Source organism: Stenella coeruleoalba, assembly GCF_951394435.1.
Source record: "Stenella coeruleoalba genome assembly, chromosome: 2".
Classification (NCBI taxonomy): Eukaryota; Metazoa; Chordata; class Mammalia; order Artiodactyla; family Delphinidae; genus Stenella; species Stenella coeruleoalba.
In genome coordinates, this window is record NC_137147.1 from 136,662,717 (window position 1) to 136,684,321 (window position 21,605).

At 47.0% G+C, this 21,605-nt stretch overlaps 1 protein-coding gene across 7 annotated transcripts in view; it reads right to left on the reverse strand.

Annotated features, from left to right (window-relative positions):
* The window catches only part of THSD4 (thrombospondin type 1 domain containing 4), a 630,174-nt gene that overhangs the window by 564,719 nt on the left and 43,850 nt on the right, over positions 1–21,605 (reverse strand). For 5 of the 7 annotated variants that reach the window (XM_079915165.1, XM_079915163.1, XM_079915159.1 and 2 more), the window contains 2 exons: positions 17,368–17,586; positions 12,711–12,835 (listed from right to left, as the gene is read on the reverse strand). The gene's annotated coding sequence lies outside the window, so the exon portion shown is untranslated. Of the gene's footprint in view, positions 1–8,440; positions 8,666–12,710; positions 12,836–17,367; positions 17,587–21,605 lie in introns of those variants that run through there. The other 2 variants (XM_079915164.1, XM_079915166.1) reach the window with 2 other exon arrangements.

Consider the following 21,605-nt stretch of genomic DNA (forward strand, 5'->3'; position numbering starts at 1 on the left):
TTCTGATTTGGATTCCTTTTATTTCTTTTCCTTCTCTGATTGCTGTGGCTAAAACTTCCAAAACTATGTTGAATAAGAGTGGTCAGAGTGGGCAACCTTGTCTTGTTCCTGGTCTTAGTGGAAATACTTTCAGTTTTTCACCATTGAGAATGATGTTGGCTGTGGGTTTGTCATATATGGCCTTTATTATGTTGAGGTAAGTTCCCTCTATGCCTACTTTCTGGAGGGTTTTTATCATAAGTCAAACATTAATATTTTAAAAAAACACACTGCAGCCATTTAAAAAATCATGTTTTTGAAGAATATCGAATATTTAGTACAGAAGGAAAATGTTTATGATGAATTATTAAGTGAAAAAGTAGTGAACAAAACAATATGTTTAACATAATACCGATTTTATAAAAGTGTGTGTGGGCAGGGTGAGAGAGAGAGACACCAGGAAGATACACATTGAAAATAATGGTCATCATTGGTTGGGAAATTATGGGTGATTTTTATTTTTCTGCTTTGTGTTTTCTGTATTTTCTAAGTTTTCTGCAATAAATATATCTTACCTTTGTAATCAGAAAAACATAAAGTGTTATATCTAGAAACTTAAAAAGCAAATCATCAGTGCCGTCATCAGCACACAGCATTTGACACCGGGGTCCATGTGGAGTTAAAAGCTATGCAGCAGACTGTGCAGGGGCTAAACTGTCTACACTGTACCGAAACTAGGCAGACTGTGGCAAAGGCAGCTCCAAAGCCCTCCAGCCCACCTCTCCCAGGCAGGGGTCCATGGCACCCAGGGCACATCTCAATAGCCTTTGCCAGTGGCACAAGCCAAGGGCAGCACGAGTGCCTGGAGGAGAGAAGCTGGGCATCCCTGCTACTCCCAGACGTGGGAACCCAGCCAACCTCCCTCCCGCCTCCGCCTCCACACACTCAGGCAGCCGTACTCACTCCACCTGCCCCCATAGTCACGGTTCTTTCACACCTGCCCACAGTAAAAAATGAGCCCCCCTTTGTGCTACATCTGTTTTGCGATTGTAACTCCACCCCTTCTCTAAGCAAAATAGTCAGCCTTACTTTTTAGTTTCAGTGGGTTACACAGCAATAAAAAGGAAGGAAGCACTGATACATGCTTCAACATGGACAAACCCTGGAAACGTTATTCTTAGTGAAAGAAGTCAGTCACAAAAGACCATGTACTATAATGACTCCATTTATATAAAATGTCCAGAATCCATAGAGACAGAAGGTAGAGTCATGGTTTCCACAGGCTGGGAGAGGAGGGAGTGGGGAATGACTTCTCATGGGTACAGAATTTCTTTTAGGGGTGCTGAAAATATTCTGGAATTAGATCATGGTGAGGGTGGCACAACTTTGTGAATAACGTAAAAACCACTGAATTGTGTACTTTAAAATGGTGAATCTCAATTTTTAAAATTTTCAAGTGGGTTACAATTAGACTTTTAAGTGGTTACAGTTAGACTTCTCAGCGGGTTATAATTATAATGAGGCACTAACTGGCCCAGTAGTTCCCCCAGAGCACATATTCTGGAGGCGGATGACTTGGAATTCAAATATCACTCTGACATCCACTTGCTGTGTGAGCCCATGTAATTTCCTTAACCTCTCTGAGCCTCAGTTTTCTAGGCTGTACAACAAGAAGAATATTGTCTAGCTTACATGGATTGTGGAGAGGATTAAATAACTTCATGCAGGTAAATCCCAGCACCTGACACAGAGCTCCATAAACAGCAGTTCCCTCTCCCTTAGTTGGCCAGAAGATCCTTTGAACTGCAAGCAGAATGAAACCCTGGACTAATAAGAACCTACTGTATAGCACAGGAACTCTACTCAATACTCTGTAATGACCTATATGGGAAAAAAATCTAAACAAGAGTGGATATATGTATATGTATAACTGATTCACATTGCTGGACAGCAGAAACTAACACAACATTGTAAATCAACTATACTCCAGTAAAAATTAATAAAAATAAAAAAAATAGAATGAAACCCTGGGCCTTGACTAAAACATCACTAAAGTCAAGCAGGACCTGAGTACTTGTCTGTTCTGGAAAAGACACTAAACAGAGCTAGCGATTAGGATGTCAGTGCATACCCTGTAACAAGACTTAAAAACTTGAAGACACACAGCTCCACTCCCAAGACTCACCTTATAACCAGCAATAAACTCTCCGCCTCTACTGACAGTCTCAAAGAGCCTCACGTCCACTGTCGGGTGGGACCCTCTCGACCATTAGATAAGTGTTGCTATTCTTAGCATCAATCAAGGATGAAGCAACCAGAGCTCAAAGAAACCAGAAGAAGGGACAGAGCTGTGATTTGCACCCAGGTCAGACTGTCTCCACGGCTCCTAATTTTGCTTTCAAGGCAGCTGCCCTCCCTACTCTCAGCCACTTTTCTCTGGGCTGTCAGGTCACAGCAAGGCTGGCTGTGGGCAGCGCTGGTGTGGAAGGGCCATGCCACCACAGGACCAGGCAGGTGTCACTTCGCAGTCCACCAGCTCTGGCCGCCAAGCGTGGAGGCAGGGGCTGGGGGCAAGGAGTGGAATCAAAAGGGCAGCTGAAGGCCAGGGAGCCAGTAGCAAAGGGAGGGGCGAGAGGGACCAGAATTCAAGGCATGTGAGGGTTAGAGGTCAAACAATCGAGATCAATCACCCTAAGCAAATGTGAGAGGTGTGGAAGAGAAGCTGCTTACATCCTTCCCAGAGAAGCGAGAAAAAAGTGATGGCTAACCTTCACACGCGCATCCACGTGCCTGAGGCTGTTTTAAGCTTTTTACATTCTCATGACTCTCACCCACAGTACGTATGTATGTATTATTATGCCCATTTTACAGACGGGAAGACTTACAGCACAAGAGGTTAAGGAACTCTTCAGGGCCCCCCAGCATGGCTGAGTCAAGGCCTGAATTCAGGCAGCCGGCTCGGGAGGGCTCCCACCCTCAGCTGCCTGACCCGGGGAAGGAGGTGGACCCACTACCGAAGATGGTGTCCAGCCAGTGCCAGACTCCCTTCTCCATCCTCCTCGAAATGACAAGGGACCAGAGGCACTGTGTTACAGAAGGAAAAGTCTGTTTGGCATCTACAAATTTGTAACGTGCTGATATGATCAGAAGGTTTCCAAGAAGGAAGCAGGTAGAGCAGCCTCCCTGCAGTCCGCATATCCATTTGCATAAGAAATTAACCTGAGCCTCCAAGAAAAATGGTGAAGTCAAAGACATCACTTGTCTCACCCTGCTGCTCTCCCCTCAGAGTCATGTGGCTGCATCCCTGCCGTAAATCAGAGGCCAAGCTCCCCTTTCATCAGATGCCTACAGATAATTCCCTTGTGACTTCCCTGTTGGGGCTCAGGGGGCCACAACCTAAAGGGTTAACATCTCATTTCCTCTCATCTTTCAAGCCTTAATCCCCATCCTGCGCTGGGTGCATTCCAAGCCCACCTGGAGCAGGTCATGACGAGCCCCAGCCCACGGCTGGCCCTTCATTTCCCCTGGCAGGAGATTAGATGGGGCGCCCAATAATCACTCATTATTTGGGTCCTTGCTGCTGGCCAGCCCTAGGGCAGACGGCCAGCTGTCTGGGAGGGTTGCCCAGCCCAGGTCCTGGGCTGCCTGATACCACCCTTCTGGGACAAGGGCAGTGTAAGCAGGCTCTCCGGACCAGGCCCGAGAGGAGAGGGGTTAAGGGAGAATGCTGCCGGGGTACTGCTCAGTGATGTGCTTGAGTAAGGCTCATGGGAGAAGACAGCATGCACAGTACGTTCAGGGAAAGGATTAGGGAAAAAGGAAAAGAGATAAGCAGAAAGGGACCACTCTCCCGGGCCAGGTAACCATCAATAAAAGCAAACTGCTGCCTACCTGTTTCTTAGGTCCTTCTTGGAGGAAACTAAAGGGAAATTGTAGGAAGGAAATGGAGAGGGAAGAGGATGTTGAATGGATAATTCTTCTTGATCATTATCATCATCATCATCATCACTATTATTACTGCACAGCTAGGGCTGTTCATTTCCTGGGTTTGAATTAAGGTTGCAATATTCAGCCCTTCACACAAACCCCCTGGACCTGAGGGGGCCTGAGACGACGTACTTTTTCTAGAGCTCATATATTGAGCGCCAACTGCCTGCCAAGCGCTGACTGGGTACAGAGCAGTTAAATGGGATGAAAACTGACACCGGGCACCCACTTTGCTTAATGCCCCATGTGCCTGTGCACCAGTCCCTACACCAGCCCTCTAGGATGTGGCCATCCTTTGTTACAGATGGGGAAACCAAGCCTCGAGGCGGGATGGTGCAAAATAAAGGCCTGTAGAATGAAGGAGATGTGTCAGTGACCAGACCCCACTCTGGGGAAGGAGGTGGGACTCACCACGCCCACACGCTCAGCCCTCTTTGGGGAGTCCCAGTCTACTGTCACCTCAGGCAACTCGGGTCTCCAAACCAATCCACCCTGGTCCCTCTCCCTCAGCACATGCTCAGGCCCAGAAATACATTCACAGTGAGCCTGATGGGGAGAGGTGCGGAGCATGCTTTCAGGACTGAACTGAAGACCCCTTTGACCAAAAGAGGGCTCTGCTCCATGGCTCACTCCTTAAGAGTCAAGGTCAAGGCCTCTGTTAAAAAGGACTGTGCTACCTGGGATCCAGTGGCTCATTAACTCACCACCTGTCATTAGAACCTCATTGTAAAGGCAGCCTAGGGCAGTGGTCCTCAAACCTGAGCCGTGCAGAATTACCTGAGGCTGTCTTTAAAATGCTCGTTCCCAGGTCCTGCCTCCACCCTGGAATCTGTTTTTTTTCCCCACCAGATCCTAATTCTGATTCAGGTGTTCTGAAAACAACCCTTTCAGGAAACGGGGATATAGTGGAAAGAGCACCAGACTTAGGAAGCTGGGTTCTAAGACTCAGATTCCAAACCTGAGTTGTTGACCTCAGGCACGTAAGCGGAGTTTCCTTCCTCATAAAATGCAGATGATACTGTTCCTGTCACAGGTTGCTGGAAGGATGAAAGCATCAAGCCCAGCACACACAGGGCTCATTAAACTTGACCTGAAAGAATTCATCAGGCCAGCAAGGCTCCAGAAACCGGAGAAGTCAGTTTTGATGGGTTGGAGAAAGAAAAGAAGGCAAATCTGGCCCAAGATGAGGGGTGGCCCGGCATCAGCGCACAGGTCAAGCAGAGGGGAGTAAAGAGGGGGGATCCTGAAAGAGGGCAAGAGTCAGCAAAGCAGCCTCAAGGCAGAGCCTCGCACTGAAGCTCCCCTCCCAGTGGCAGCCTGGGCCCTGCGTTAGCAATTGGCACAGCATTTCTAAACCATTACCTTCAAAGAGAAGCCAGTCGATAAACACACGTGCAACCTTTAGATCTGCACATATGTAAATAAATATCACAACTCTGCACACACACACAGAGAAAGATAAAAGGTGGGACAAGTGGGGAGAAGAAGAGAAAGCAGGGAAAAGTAGGATGGAAGGTCAAAGCCAGTCACATTTTCAAGTTCGCTGGTGCTGGCAACATGCTGGAACTGTGCCCCACGGCCCGGGAGAGGCCCTAGGAACAGAAACCCAGGAGCTGCTCTGGAGAAACTTTGGGGTGGCTGGGGAGATGCGGCTTGCCCGCTAGGACATGTCCAGGCTGAATACAGAGACCGTGCAAAGAATGCAGGGGAACACATAAAATGAGTTCATGGAAGAGAGGGATGGGCATGTGCAAGAAGGGCTGGGATCCACTTCCTGGCAAAATTTAGACCAGCAGAGGGGAAATCTGCATTTCTGAGCTGCTGGGTAGGGGACATACAAGGCCACGATAAAAAGAACAGGTAAGTGGAGTGAAGGATTTCAGGCAGGGAAGAGCTGGGCTGCTCTTGGATCAATAAAAGTAGACTCAAATTAAGGCAAGTTTGAAACATCCAGACGAAGAATGGCCTTGATGCCACCGTGTCCATACGAACACTTTCACATCTCTAGGTCTTTGCTCAAGCTCTTCCCTTTGCCTGCCATGCTTCCCCTCCTTCCAGCCTTTCCCATCTCCTTGAACTCCTCCCCATGTTTCAAAGCCCAGCAGAAATTTTCCTAGCTCTTCCCACGCAGGAAAATATTTCTCCCTCATCTGTGTCTCCTTGATGTTTTGCACACTCCCAATGTTTTGCTGTGTTTTGTGGTTCTTTCTTTACATCTCTTTCTCTCCCAGGTGGCTATACATCATCTGCTAGCCTGTCAACGAATCAAGGGCAAGGATATTGTCTTGCTCTTGGTTTAAGCCTCAGCATGTTGTAACACTCCCTGACACAGCAGATCCCCAAAAATATTGGCTGGAGAAGATTTAAATAGAAGTGAATGCTGGGGAGCCATTGTGATTTTTTGAAAGAAGTGATGTGGTGCAATCAGAATTTTAGGAATATTAATCTGTCAGCATGAAAGACGATGGATTAAAATGAAGAAAGGGACTCGTGGCCAGAAGTCAAGAGGGGAGACTCTTACTGTAACGCGGACATGGTTTGAGGAGGGAGCAGAGGGAATGGAGACAGGAAAATAATTTCCTGGATACCACAAAAGAACGTGGATGGGACTTGGTAACGAATTAGCTATAAATGAGGGAGCTGGGATGCCGAGTCTGGTACCCTCAAACATAGAGACTCCCAGCCAACTGGGAGAAAGGTGGTACCATGGAGAGAAACGTTGGGGGATGGAAAAGGATAGGCAATCAGTACCCAGACTCTCTTTAGGATAACTGATCACAGTCACAATAAGCATTTCTAGGTCAACAACAACCCTCCGAGTCAAAATATCCAATCCTGATCTTATGCAAACTCTAGGCTGTATTTTATTTATTTTTTCCTAACAGCCAACTGGAACCACTTCTACATGGCAGGGAAGCCTGAAATGAAGATAAGACCAAGCTGGCACCCTGCTGGGTGCTGGGCATGGAGGAGACCACACAAGCTCATCTGGCCAGCCCTCCCCACAAGAGGCCACCCGAGTTGCTTGTTCACTAGGGCCTCCAGTATTCTGATCACCCAAACTTGTTTCCGGGACCTCTGGGAAATCCCTGTTCCAGCCCTGCAACGGTTTATAGGAAAGTCCCAGGACTCCTGTCTGCTTCCTTGCATTAATTTCAGGGCTAGGATTTTGTTCTCTAAAGGAATTCAACTATGGTACCAACAAAAATCTATAGGAGTTGAGTAGCACTGTATTTAAATCACCTTTTTAAAATGTTTACTTCTTTGTATTTTGAGACCCAATAAAGTGCTATTAAGCCCAACCACTTCATCATTTTTATCAATGAAGCAGAAGACATACGCAGGTTATACAGGTTTTAAGAGCTGTGTGATCTTTGAAAAATCTTTAGACTCTTTTGTACCTGGATGCCTTCAGCTGCGAAAGGACAGTTGGAGGAGATGATTCCGCAGACCTCTCTCAGGTCTCTATGTCTCTTTTTCCAAATTCCAACAGGCATCACAGGATCGTTTTGGCTACCCAGGACCAAGGCTTCAGATTCACTTACTGCCTGCCAAGGGACAAAGGGCTGCGTGGTGGGGGTCACTGAGGAGACAGGAAGAGAGGCGGGCACGCACACTCGCCAGGCAGCAGTGGAGGCACGCGCAGGGGGGTGGGGCGCGGGTCTGGCTGTGGACTGCTTAAGGAGACCCCACAAATTCCCGATGCTAAGTGGGCCTGAGAACGACCTGAAAGCCTCTTCCCAACTTAGGGCTGATGTTATTTCAAAGAAAAAAATATTAACTTCCAGATAGCTCCAGTGTGCGCTAGTTCTGTAAAAGCTAATTCTACAAGCGCGCCAAGGGGACTGCAGGTACTTGGGCTACACTTGAGGAAGTGTCCGGAGTTGGCGGAAACCGCCCATCCACTCCGGCTCCCAGAGGCGCTAGGTTGCAGCGGTTTAGCTGAGACACACACACAGAGATGTGAGGCTTTCTAGAAAACGATGTGGCCGAGGCCCCAGGCTGGGTCTTGACGCGCGCCGACCGAGACTCGACCAGCTCTCCGGCCCCGGGCAGGAGGTTGGCGAGGCTAGCGTGGGGTCGCGCGGGCTGGGTGTTCACTCGCCAGTCCCCAACTGCCGCAACCAAGAGAGCTCGGGGCCCCGACTCCAGGACGGCCAAGGTTGACTGTCCCTATAGTTTCCAAGTAGGAGGGTGGAGGGGTGAGTGCTGGCGCTGGGACGGAGCAAATCCCCCAGGAAAAGAAGAGGACAGAAGGAGGCGCAGCCGTCGGCACGAACTAGGCGCGCGCTGGCTCCCCCAGCCTGGTTCGGACGCAGCCCCTCGGCGCCCCCGACACACCCACTGCGCCCCGCCACCCGCGCCACCCCGCCCGGCGGTCCTGAGGGGGCCCGAGAGGCTGGCAGCGGCCGGGCCGGGTCGTGACCCCGCGGGCTGGGCGCAGAGGGCGCGCGGCGCGGGCAGCTCGGCTCACCTGGCGGTCCGTGTCCCGGAGCGGCCGGTGGCCGCCTCGCCTCGCCCCCGCGTGGTTCCCGGCGCCGGGCAGCCCCGAGCGCGCCGCATGGACGGCCGCTGCCGCCGCCGCCCCGCGCCCGTCCTGCACGGGCTCCCGCTGCGCCCGGGTTCCGCGTCGGGCTGCGCGGGCGGCCAGAGGCTCGGGTGCGCGCGGAGAACTCTGGCTCTGAGTTTGCGATCCCGAGAGCCGGGATCCGCGCTCCCTCAGTCCCTCCTCCCTCCCCCACTCTCGGCCTCCTGCTGTCATCTGGAGCCGCTCCTGACGCCCCCTGGCGGCCGCCTCGGGAAGCACCGGCCCCCAACCCACCCTCACTCACCAGAGGGGCCCCTTAACGAGGACGAACGCCACAGATCCCTGGGTGAGAGCGGACAGACATCAATCCGTAGAGGGGAGGACAGTCTAGACCGAGGAAAGGAGGGAGGAGGGTGGCGAGACTGGAAGGAAGAGCGGTCCGGGCTGGCCAAGTAAGAGGAAAAAGGGGTGAGACCAGGAGGTAATTAAACTAAGGCCAGATGGTGGAAGGCCTTGAATTCCGCGCTAATCTTATCCTGAGGTTTGTGGGAGCCATTGAAGGACCGAGGCACAGGAGGGATGGGGGCATCCTTGCGTTTTGGGACAACCATTCTGGCTACAAGAGGATGAGGATGAGGCTGAAGCAGGGAGCCAGCAAGAAAATTTTTGCTGTAAACAAGAGCGGAGAAGAAGGCAGTGACTATAAGGGCAGCGACAGAAGAGCCCTCCTGTAAGGGGCGCACAGTCACACGCGCACACTCACACAAAAGATAATACTCACTGGGCTCCTTCTAAAGGCAAGGGACAAAGGACAAGAGCCCTCCACATTCTAACTAGGGTTAGACAGCATGGGGGAGAGAGAAAACTCGCTTCTGACAGCCAGAGGGATTCAGCATTTTTCTTGTCTTAGGGTAATACTGTATCCCCACACACAGAAAAAAAACCTGCTGCAAAACAGTAATAATAAAAATCAAACTTTGATCTGTATATCCAAGCCCTTCTTTTTACTAACTGGCAAATATCGTCCCAGGGAGGGCATGACCAAAATTACCCAGCTAGCTAATGGCCGGAAAATTACTAGAGCCCAGTTTCTTGGTTCCTAATGCAGTGCTACATTCTTTCAATTCAAATGGAGGCGTTTAAAACTAGTGAGGTAGGAAATAGAATGACTGTGAGAAAATGTCCCTCCTCTCCCAGGAGGGGGTAAGGGTGACCTTAAATATTTGAAGAGGTTGTCCAGATACAGGTAGACTCCCTAAATGAGTCAGCCTGTTTGATTATGACTGCCTCCAAAGCCTGCCTGCAGGAGTTGTTTTGAAAGTGCAGGTGCACGGGTGGGACAATGAAGGTGGCAGTAGAATGTAAGCTCCCTGCCCCAGAGCCAGGCCGATCCAGGGACGGGTGTGGTATGTGGGAGGAGAAAGGAGAGCAGCAGGGCAGATACCTCCAAGGGAAAAAAAAAATAACAAAAGAGAAAGTGACAACCCAAGAGATTAGGCCAAAGAAAATCACCAACTTTGAGTGCCGACTACTGGCCTGGAGCCTGGGCAGAGCCAGTTCTCCCTGATTCAAGCTAGTTCAAATAGGATGAAATAATTCCATACTCGCTCACACAGATTTTGATTGGTGGCACAGTGGGATGAAATGAATTCTGAGTGTCATGAGTCCCTTGGGTCCAGATTAAGTGGCTCTAACAGCTCTGACCAGTTTAGACCATTTAAAATGATAGAAAAATTATAAAACATTGGGATATACTTAATGTCCCAATGAATTGGACACTTCAAATGGTTAAAATTATGTAGTGTATATTTTACCACAATTTTTAAAAAGAAAAAAATAACTAATAAAACTTCAAAATGGATTGATTTATTAATTTATTGAAGAGATATGTACAGAGTGCTGAGTAGGGCCCTGGTACTCAGAGGTAAATATAAAATGAAGAAAATATTCCAGTCCAAAAGACGCTCAGAGAAAGGCGAGAAAGGTGCAGAATAGAAAATCGTACTGGTAGGTGGTAGGTGTAACTGGGGCATCTGCAGATCCCCAACTCATGAGAGGGGATCGGAAATCCTGGGATGTTCTGCCTGAGCTGAGCCTTAAAGGATGAGGGAAGTTCTTCAGGCAGGCCATGGTATAAGCAGGGCTTAGGAGCCAAGGATATGGAGTTTTTTAAAAACTAATTTTAGACATACAGACAAGTTGCAAAAATAGTACAAAGAATTCCCTTATATTCCCACCCTTCTGCCCTTGATGTGAACATCTTACATAACCAGAGTGCAATTTTTATTGACCAAACTTAATCCAAGTGACCTAAGCTGGCTTTTCAGAGCTGATTCTGATCTACTTCAAACTTGTTCAAATAGTTGTGACCACGTTTTGCTTACATGTCACAGAGTGTTCTCTTTTTTAAAGTCAAGACTGTGAAATCTAGTCTCATTTTAAACAGAGATATTTACATTCTGTGTAGACACAAGAGAATATTAATTATACAAAGTCAGCAAGTTTTAAATCTTTCAGTCCTGTTGCATTTCTACTTTTACCCAAGCGTATGGGTGTGCATGCATCAGACTGGCAGAATTTGGTCCTCACGTATAAACAACTAACCCTCTCTAGCAGAGAGGACAAAGCAGGGTGGGTCCCTCAGATCCCAGTCACAGGCTACCCCGCGGTCATCCAGCTCCCTGGCATGTCAGTGTCTTCTGTACACAACATCTTGGAGGGCAGGTTGTCAGTTACCCTCGTGCATATCTACAGTGTTAAGGTGCTCACTACTCATAAAATAGCCCACACTGTTGTTGGAGACTTTCTGTTACAAAGCCCCCTCTAATTGTTAACTGAAAGCTTTTTCCTGTGACCACTGCCCATTGGCCGTAGAAGTGGCTCCTAAGCTGAGAAACAAAAATCATAACCCCTCTGTCAGCTCCACATATATAGGGCAGCCCTAGTTTCCACCTGCTGCCACGTATAATTAGGAATAATTAGTGCCCCCTTCACTCCACTGTCCAGGTTGCTATGATAGATGACCTGGTCATCCTGCACAAGACTGCCACCACCCCACCTCACTAAGCCTGCCCCCTGCCCAGCACCACATGCCCAGCATCCCACCATTCCTCCTGGGGGTCCCCAGCCTGGAGCATAACATCGGCACTAGTGAGGACTTCCTAATGTTGGGGGACCGATGGCATACTGCTGAGAGCGGCTTCCTGGGATTTCAGAGCATATGGGACTGGAATGAGAGCCCAGTGTGAACAGATTGCAGGAAGGCAGCTTGGGACAACCGGACCTTTTGGGGGGAACATATGAGTAACACAGCTTCTGCACTTCACTAGTAAGTACTGACCAGGAATCCTTTTACCAGCAGACTATTTCTTGGGGCTAGAGTTCCAGAAGTTACGCTTTGAAAAAATACTGCTCTCTACTCTTGACAAACACTAATGTTTTCATCCTAATTGGCATTTCTGGGGGTTGTGTCCCAGCAGGGAAGAAAACCCCTCCATTATCCCTTCTTTGTTAACATTTGGAGGTGGAAGGGAAGCAGACATGTAGTCCAACCCCTAATTTCAGGCTCCAGCAAGGTACCGGGTACCGGGAATAATGCAAAATCGTTCTCTTCATTTTCTTGGTTGTGAACGTTTGTAGACTGCAAAGTCAAGGCAAGCTTGTGCCCAGTGAATAATAAGGAAATAAGGGAAGCGTGATTTAAACAAAACAAAATAAAACAAAACAGAACACCACGACACAACAGAGTCCCTCGCGAGCTGGTAAACATGTAGTTTTAAGCTGCTTCTGAGAACCTTTCTGTGAGTGTTAAGAAGCCTTCCCTCCCCTGCTTGCCTCCTTAACTTACTTCTTTCTCTTCCTCCTCCAGGGCATCTGGGGTATGGACCTAAAAACCGGGTTCCTCCCGAGGGCCTGCCTGGCGCTGGCCCCCACTTGGCCTGTAAGAGAATAGCTGTACCACAAGCTCAGAGGACAGCAGTAAAATGACTTCTCGATGGAATGTCGGTTTCCGATGAAGTGTCCTCAGGGAGTCTTCAGGCTATGTTCAGGTTATCTAATTCCCCTTACCTCTCGTACTTCACTCTCATTCCCTTTCTTGTCTCATGGCCAGAAAGAGGAGATAGGAAGCCTCAAGTTACCTGGTACAAGACAACTTTTGGAATCCCAAATATTTAGATTATTTCTCTTTCCCCTCTTTGCAAGCGGTAATACTCACAGCTAAGAGGCATCACCCAGGTTGAAGCCGCTTCTGTCCAGGAGCAGCAATGCGGAGCAAAGTAGAAGGCGGACATCACAGCCTCCGGATCCACAGGCTCCCTTTCTCCTTCTGGCGATGATTAACTAGGCAAAGACAATGGAGAGCGATGGAAGAAGGCCGTTTGCTAGTGCCTGCTCCTCTCACACATGATTGGTCATTCTTTCATTCATCCATCCAACCTATACTTATTGAAGCTGACTATGAATGATCGAAGGGAGGATGAGAAACGTTAACCAAAGTCAAAAGGGGACAGGGTGGGAGAGATTATTCTAGACAGAAGGAAGCACACTTGCAAAGGCCCCGAGGGAAGCATGATGCACCTGGGGAAAATAAAGAAGGGCTGTGTGGCCAGGGCTCAGGGAGAGAAAGGGAGGAAGTGGGGCAGGGGGATACATTTGACTGCGTTGAGTCTTCCAGGAGGGGTTAACGAGCCTTTGACAACCACAAAGGCACAGGCATGTCCCATCAGAACAGACACAAGCCACAGGCTGGGGCAGGGTCCTGGGGCCCCCCTGCTGCCCTAGATGCTGGATGCCCCGCTGCTGCCCTAGATGCTGGATTTCGGGAAGGTCCAGGGATCCCAGAGGGGAAGAAGTGTTGGGAGCAGCTCAAGTGTAGTGGCTATTACTCAACCAATTCCAAAACATATCATTTCATGATCGATAGGGAAAGCTGTCCTGCGCAAATCTGTTAAAGGTCAGTGATGTTTAGCGTCATTTTCGTGAGCTGGGTTATTTTCAAATGAGCAAGAGGAAGCCTCTGAGGTGTTTTAAGCAGGGGCTGGCCTGACCAGATCTATGTTTATCCAAAGGGGGAGAAAAAAAAATCCTTCGGTTAATTAAAAAAAGAAAGAAAAAAAAAGGTAATGTAAAAACATCATTTCACAATTCTTTTGTAATGCAAAAATAAATGCAAAACAAAACAAATCCATCACTCTAAAGGAATGCCCTGTGTTTGCCTTACCCTGCTTCCTGGGAGACTCTCCTAATAAGGTCTTGGCCTTCACTCATTGCCCATGCTGCCCTCGTGACCGGCACCACAAGTCTCCAAGACGGCCGCAGGGTTACAGGTCTCAGCACAGAGAGCAGCGTCTCTGTTTGAGGCTAATCAGCTTACACGGTGCCTGAAATTGCTGTCACCTTAGCCTCATTGGCAATTTTCCCTCTTTTATCAAACTGGCTTTCTTGTTGAATGAATTGATTTTTATAAAGTCTCAGAGATACCACATATCCAATGAACACGGGCCAGATATGGTTTGTACATAATCCCAGGCACTACAGACCACAAAGTCAAACAGTCTCTAGGTTCATTGCTCTACTTTGCCAGTCATCTTTGTCTTGCCTCTATTGTCAATATATAGAGACCTACTGTGTGCCACTTGTGACATCTGGCCAGACTTTGCTGCCAAGATTTCTATGGGTCCTGCATTCCTTTTTTTTCTCTTTCCTGTTTCCTGTTTCCTACTCTCTGCGTGATGGTGGCGTCTTCTCCTTGTAAGAAGCACTTGAGCGTAGTAGGAGAAGGCAGGTATCCCCCAACCTCCACGCCAGCATAACTCGCTGGCCATGTCGATATCAAAATCACCAACCTCAGAACTGCAGTCCCCTCATTGAGAAAATAGGAAGAACATATTGATACATGTTGGAAGAAAAGGGGCTCACACCAACTCCTGAAGCCCCTTCCAGCTGTCAGATCTATTATTCTCTCAGAAACTCTGCAACAGGGAAATCCTGTGGCTCATTTTGGATCCATCTGGGAAAAGATGACATACACAGAGAAGCATGTGACTTCTTTTGTAAAAATTTCAAGCTGCATTTGAAATGCCTTCTTTTATTCCTGCAATGTAGAGAATTACCACACAACTCTAGTGCCACATTATGGCTTCAAGAGAAAACTCCCCACAGCCTGTGTCTTGAGGCTTTAAGACTCACTGACTTAGCTGCTGTGCTCATTTGTTTGGGAGGGATGAGAGAAGGCCTGCTGTGTGTGTGAGCCCTGGAATGGCTCCGATGTTCCCCTTGAAGTAGCTGTCAGTCCAAAGGCTATAGGATCCATGTCCGTGGCCAGCTTCTTCCTAAGGTCACCTTTTCCTATTTCAAATCATGGAGTTCTAGAGGCGGAAGAGGGCATTTCTTCTTACGCAGATAACGAGTGGCAAACATTCATACTATGAGTATGTGTGTGTTTGATTGAGAACAACCCCTGATAAGTGCTGGGCTGGTGCCCTTTCCATTACCGCATGGGGGCCAGGCCTTGAGCTATTTCAGGGAGCCGTCCTTCCCCTTGTAAGTTCATGCGTGGAGACAACTGGGGTCTCATGCCGTCAGAAACAGCTCTCAAAGCCACTAAAAACATCTTGAGTTTCAGATCTCATACACATTAAAGCCGAGGACTTCGGGCCCTACTCAAAGCACATTTAATCTAATCAAGTGGTGTTCTTCCTTCTTTGGGGTTAAAACAAAAACACTGCTGGATCTCCCTCATGGGCTTGTTTGGAGGCCCGGCCCTGCAGTATGGACACAAATTTCTACTACTCCGCATGCCTTGCCTCTTTCTAGAACTCATCTATGGATCTCAAGTTTGTTCAGGAAGAGTCCGGAGGCGCGGGGAGCATTTCTTCTAAAGTGTTGGGAGGACTACTGCCTCCAGAGCCGGCAGCCTGAGCAGTGGGGTTGCTGCCTCACCTCTACTTCTCCAAGGGAAAGGACTGCACCTGCTCTTGTGCCCTTCAAAGAGCAAGCCGTGTGAAGGTGGAAGTCTTTAGACAAGGCAGAGCTACCCCTGCATCAGCTGGCATAATACATTTCAGGGCAGGTGTACCATGAGTATGAGAGTAGATGGAAGGCTGCAGAGTGGGGTGGTCTGAAGCTACGATTCAGAAAAACATGCTTCTAGCCATGTGACCTTGAACATTGTCTTCACCTCTCTGAGCCTCAGTTTTCTCATCTGCAGAGTGAGACTGAACACTCACAGCTGACTTCTCTCAAGTGGGGAAATGTGTAGGGTGCACTCTCATGCCCTCTACCTTCCCTCTTAGAATTCTGAGAGAAGGTGGGCTGTGTCCATGGTCAGTCCCTTCTGTCTGACTAGCTATATTGCTGTTTTTCCATTGTCACTGGAACATTCCAAGGATGAATGAAGGGTGTGGGATCGAGCAGAGAACAAACGTAAGCAAGAACAAGCATGTAGACTAATATACAAACTTCTGACCCAGTCCTACAAATGGAAAATACCACACAGAGGGAACGAAACCAAATCACCCTGACATGCAATCAGATACTGGTGCAGGTGGACAAGAGCCCTGGTTGCTTTTTATTTTTTCTTCTCTTTTCAATTTCTTTCTTTTTCTCTTTCTTTCTTTTGTTCTTTTGTTTTTATCATTCTTTTTCAAAAAAGAAAAAATAACTTTGTGAAATTGGGGGTCAAGCTTTTCATTTGTCAGCAGCTGAAGTTCCCTTGAAGATAATAAGAAACACCTTCTATAAAATGACTTCCTGAAGAGGAGACATCTGAGCTAAACAAGTGTGCAACTGGGTCCTTGCTCTGCTCACTCACTAACGGTGTGACTTTGGAAAAGTGCCCTAATAGAGCCTGAGTTTTTCAACTCCAAAGAGAAGACAACAATTCTTGAGGGCACGGTTTGGGCAGTCATTACTATTTCCCCTTTAGGGGCAAGAGAAGATTTAACTTCACTGTCCCCTTGAAGTTAAATGTGGCCATGTGATTTTCTTTGGCCGATGGAATATGACTTCTCATTTTAAAAATAGAGAGAAAGAAAAATAGAAGGACGGGAGGAAGGAAGGGAGGAAGGGAGGGAGGGAGGGAGGGAGGGAGGGAGGAAGGGAGGGAGGAAAGACAACAGATGCTTTAAGTTTCAGTTTACCAATCACATTTCCTTCCCACTGGTGCCATGATTGTAGAAGCTATGGTTAAGATGTTGCCTTGCTTAGCCTGGGTCTCAGAGGTCTCTGAGGAGCAGAGCACCCACCACTCCTATTGGATGTGTAGCATCTTTTGCTGTGTTAAGCCACTGAGATTTGGGTTTGTTTATTAATGCAGAAAAACTTAGTATACCATGACTAAAACAGTGGTTGTTACAATAAAATGTGATGGTGTTTGTAGATACAAGTTGGCAGTGGCAATGTGCTCGAGAAGCCTTGCTATTTCACTATTCAGAGGTAATTGTATTGATTAGCCCAAGTTAAGGGGTAAATTCTGGGCACGGGTCAGGCAGGCCACAGAAAGCTGCAACTTAAGCCAGACTACTTGTCTCCACCAAGGGGCAGAATCAGGAAAATCCTAAAAAATCTCCCCCAGTAGTTCTGCCTTGGTGACCAACATATCCCGTCTACCTTTGAATAAGCTCCAGATAAAGGGTCAATCGATGTCCTAAAAGGGGAGAGGCCTAGGGAGATTTCACAGGCTCTGGGGACTTGAGTGATGCTCAGGGATGAGCAGGCGCAGTAGTGGGAGGGGTCTCGAAGAGCAGCAATTTAGAATGAGGCCTGCATTGTGGTGGGGGGAGGGGGCATCCTTGGCAGTGGGAAGTTTAAGGTCACCTCGGTATGTGGTCCCTGTCTCTCCTTTCTTGCCTTAGTAGTTTTCTTCCTCACACCTTCCGTGATAACTTCTCAACTCCAGGCTTCCATTTCCTGGATATCCTAGCAGACTCTTCAAGTCAGTGTGTGACGGAGGGAACCATCACCTCCCACAACCAAAACCGCTGTCTCCTTATTCCAGGCTCCATATCTGGGTGAAGGGCAGCTGTCTTCCCAATCGCTTAGGCTTAAAATCTCAGAATTCTTATGGCCTCTTGGGACACTCTCTTTTCTTCCTGTTAATGTGAAAGGGGAGAATGTAAACAAGAAAAACAACTGAAAGTACTGTACAGGCCAGGTAAGGTGTGGTTCAGTCTTAATGTGAATTTGTTCCTTTGAGAATTTGTGTTTGGGGGGAATGTCTAATTGTAGATTCAGAAAATAGGACGTGGACTGCCTAATTCTTTCAAAGGCCATAATAAAGAGCTATTGCTGGTCAATGAAATTTTAAAATGTAACATATACATATATATATATATATATATATATATATATATATATATATATATATATACACACACACACAATTTTCCACATAGCAAAAGACCAATGATTTAAATGAGATGCTGATTCCACAAAAGATGCAATGAGGAAGGGCACACTAAATGCAACTATAAATCCTGGACAGAATGGAGGGAGTAGCTCTCTGAGGGCCCTGAAACATAAATTGTAGCAGGCAGATTGGGGAAGGACACCAGGATTCAAAGTTCCACTAAGTCAGCAGTGAGTTTGCCATTTTTTTCCTCTAGTGTTGCCCAGTCTGGACTCAAAGGCAGCCAGAAACTCAGAAGTGTGCCCCAGCGGCCGACAGAAATAGCTCCAAGAGAGTCCTCTGTTTCTGGTCCAAGAACTAAGAAAGGGGACTCCTAAGAGTCAGAGAGAGAGGGGAAATCCTCTGGTTTTTGTTTCTTTTTTTCCTTCTTTTCAGCCTCTCCCACAGGCAGCAGTGGTGGTGGGGATGGGAGCGGGGGTGGTGGCAGTGGTGATGGGCAGGCACCTAAAGCCCTGAGGGAGGAAGGAGAACCATTCTGTTTGACCAGAGGAGCAGTGATCAGAAGAAGGTGAGCAAGTCTCCATTCCTTTTTTTCCTCTCTCTGTCCTCCTACCACTCGACTCCAGACACAATAACAGTCACAGGAAGTAGGTGGCAGAGCTAGCAAACTATAGACCAAGCCTGCTGGCTAAAGGACGAGGAAGAAGGCTCCAAGGAGCCAAAAGGTGTGGGCAAGACCATGGAGAATAGGGATATTAACAAAGAAATCCATGAACTTAATGTATTAACTCCTGGGTTCACCTCCAAGCTGAACACGTATGGATCTGACTTTAAAAAGCATACCACAGGTTTAGAGAACTGAACTACAGGTTAGACCAAGATTCTGCCCCAAGACTGCCCACTGGGTGGCACACACACAGGACTGATGCGAATAATGCTGCACTTTGAAAACAGAACTGGTATTGGAATCATAGCCCACAGAGGCAGTTCCACAGAGGTTGGAACTTACAGCCAGGATATAACGCGGTTAATTGCCTGCTTCAAAAAAACAAGCAAACAAAAAAAAAACCAATGTTTCTTTAAACCAGATTTAAACCAGGCTCAGAGTCTCAAAATATTTCAAAATATCAAGGATATAGGCCAAAATTTCTCAGCATATGAAGAATCATGAAAGTCTCAACTAACAAGGAAAGAGAAAATCAACAGATATTAACCCTGAGAAGATGCAGATGTTAGAATAATCAACGATTTTTAAAGCAGTGATTGTAACTATGCTCAAAGAAGTAAGGGTAAGCACTCCTGAAACAAAAGAAAAACAGAAGGTCTCTGGAAAAAAAAGGAAGATATAAAAACAAATGAAATGGAAATTTTGGAACTGAAAAGTACAATAGTTAAAGTATTGACTTTAGTACAGTAAGTCCCATACATACGAACCTTCAAGTTGCGAGCTTTCAAAGATACAAACGGGCATTTGCATGTCCAGTCACGTAAGTTAGTTCACGTGTCTGGTGTACATTGTTACATGAGTGCATCCTCTACAAGTGGTTGTACTTTTGTGTACTTTACTGTAGAGTACTGTATAGAGTACAGTAGTACAGTATCTTTAGTTCAAGCCCAGGGTATCCAGAAGCAAGTGTAAAAGCAGCGGTGATGTAGCTGGTACTGCTAAGAAGTACCAAGAGATAACAATGGAAACAAAAGTGAAAATAATTGAGAGAGTGGAGCGAGGGGAAAAGGTGGTAGACATCGCTTGTTCTTATAACATGCATTGTTCAACCATCGGCACGATTCTGAAGAACACGGACAAGATCATGGAACATGTGAAGTCTGCTGTGTCAATGATGTCAACAATAATATCGAAGAAGCATGGAAAAGAGATGGAGGAGATGGAGAAACTTCTCAGTGTGTGGACGCAGAATCAGCATCAGCGTCGAGTCCCTCTCAGCTTAATGCCAATTCAAAAGAAAGCTAAAAGCCTTTATGAAGACTTGAAGAAACACAGCGAAGAATCAGAGGGCACATTTTTTAATGCCAGCCATGGCTGGTTTCATCAGTTCAAGGCTAGAGCCAACAATCACAACGTAAAAGTAAGTGTCAAGGCAGTGAGTGCAGATATGGTAACTGCCCGGGAATTTCCTGAAATGCTTCGAGAAATTACTGTTGAAGGCGAGTATTTACCTGAGCAGGTTTTTAATGTGGATAAGACAGGACTGCACTGGAAGAGGATGCCAGACCGAAGTTACATCAGTAAGGAGGAAAAGTTGATGCCAGGCTATAAAGCAGCAGAGGATAGGCTAACTGTTGTTTGGTGGCAATGCTTCCAGTGATATGAAGGTGAAGCCTCACTTAGTTTATCATTCAGAGAACCCAAGAGCCCTTAAAACCAGAGCCTAGGAGTACGGGGCCATCGCAACGGGTTAAAAGAAACCCTAAAAGTTAACCCTTACTCCTGGGAGACCCCGGTGGGGTACAAATGCTGGGTGAGCCCAGCACATCCGCAGTACATTCCCTAGGACAGAGACCCAGGCCTGGAGATAACATGCTAGATGCGGCCTGCAGCACACCATCTGGGAGAACAGGAGGGGAGAGAAGCTTTAACAATCTGCCATTACCCCAAAGAGGCCTCACTTAGCCAGAAGATAATATGCTACCCTGGAACTGTGTGTTACAACACAAGAAAGGAGCCACATTTTCACAAAATGCGTGGGTTCATGTTTGTTTCATTAAAAATTGGGCTGCACCAGAAAGACAATATCCAGCCTCATCCACCATAACACAGGCACCAGTCCACTCCACCAGGAAGCCTACACAACCCACTGAACCAACCTTAGCCACTGGGGGCAGACACGAAAAACAATGGAAAGTACGAACCTGCAGGCTGCAAAAAAGAGACCCCAAACACACTAAGTTAAGCAAAAGGAGAAGACAGAGAAACACACAGCAGATGAAGGAGCAAGGCAAAAACCCACCAGACCAAACAAATGAAGAGGAAATAGGCATTCTACCTGAAAAAGAATTCAGAGTAATGATAGTAAAGATGATCCAAAATGTTGGAAACAGAATGGAGAAAATACAAAAAACGTTTAACAAGGACCTATAAAACTAAAGAGCAAACAGACAATGAAGAACAACACAAAAATGAAACTAAAAATTCTCTAGAAGGAATCAGTAGCAGAATAACTGAAGCAGAAGATGGGAAAGTGAGCTGGAAGATGAAATAGTGGAAATAACTACTGCAGCGCAGAATAAAGAAAAAAGAATGAAAAGAATTGAGGGCAGTCTCAGAGACCTCTGGGACAACATTAAACACACCAACATTCAAATTATAGGGCTCCCAGAAGAAGAAGAGAAAAAGAAAGGGACTGAGAAAATATTTGAAGAGATTATAGTTGAAAACTTCCCTAATATGGGAAAGGAAATAGTCAATCAAGTCCAGGAAGCACAGAGAGTCCCATACAGGATAAATCCAAGGAGAAACACGTCAAGACACATATTAATCAAACTATCAAAAATGAAATACAAAGAAAAAATATTAAAAGCAGCAAGGGAAAACAACAAATAACATACAAGGGAATCCCCATGAGGTTAACAGCTGATCTTTCAGCAGAAACTCTGCAAGCCAGAAGGGAGTGGCAGGACAAATTTAGAGTGATGAAAGGGAAAAACCTACAACCAAGATTACTCTACCCAGCAAGGATCTCATTCAGATTTGACGGAGAAATTAAAAACTTTATAGATAAGCAAAAGCCAAGAGAATTCAGC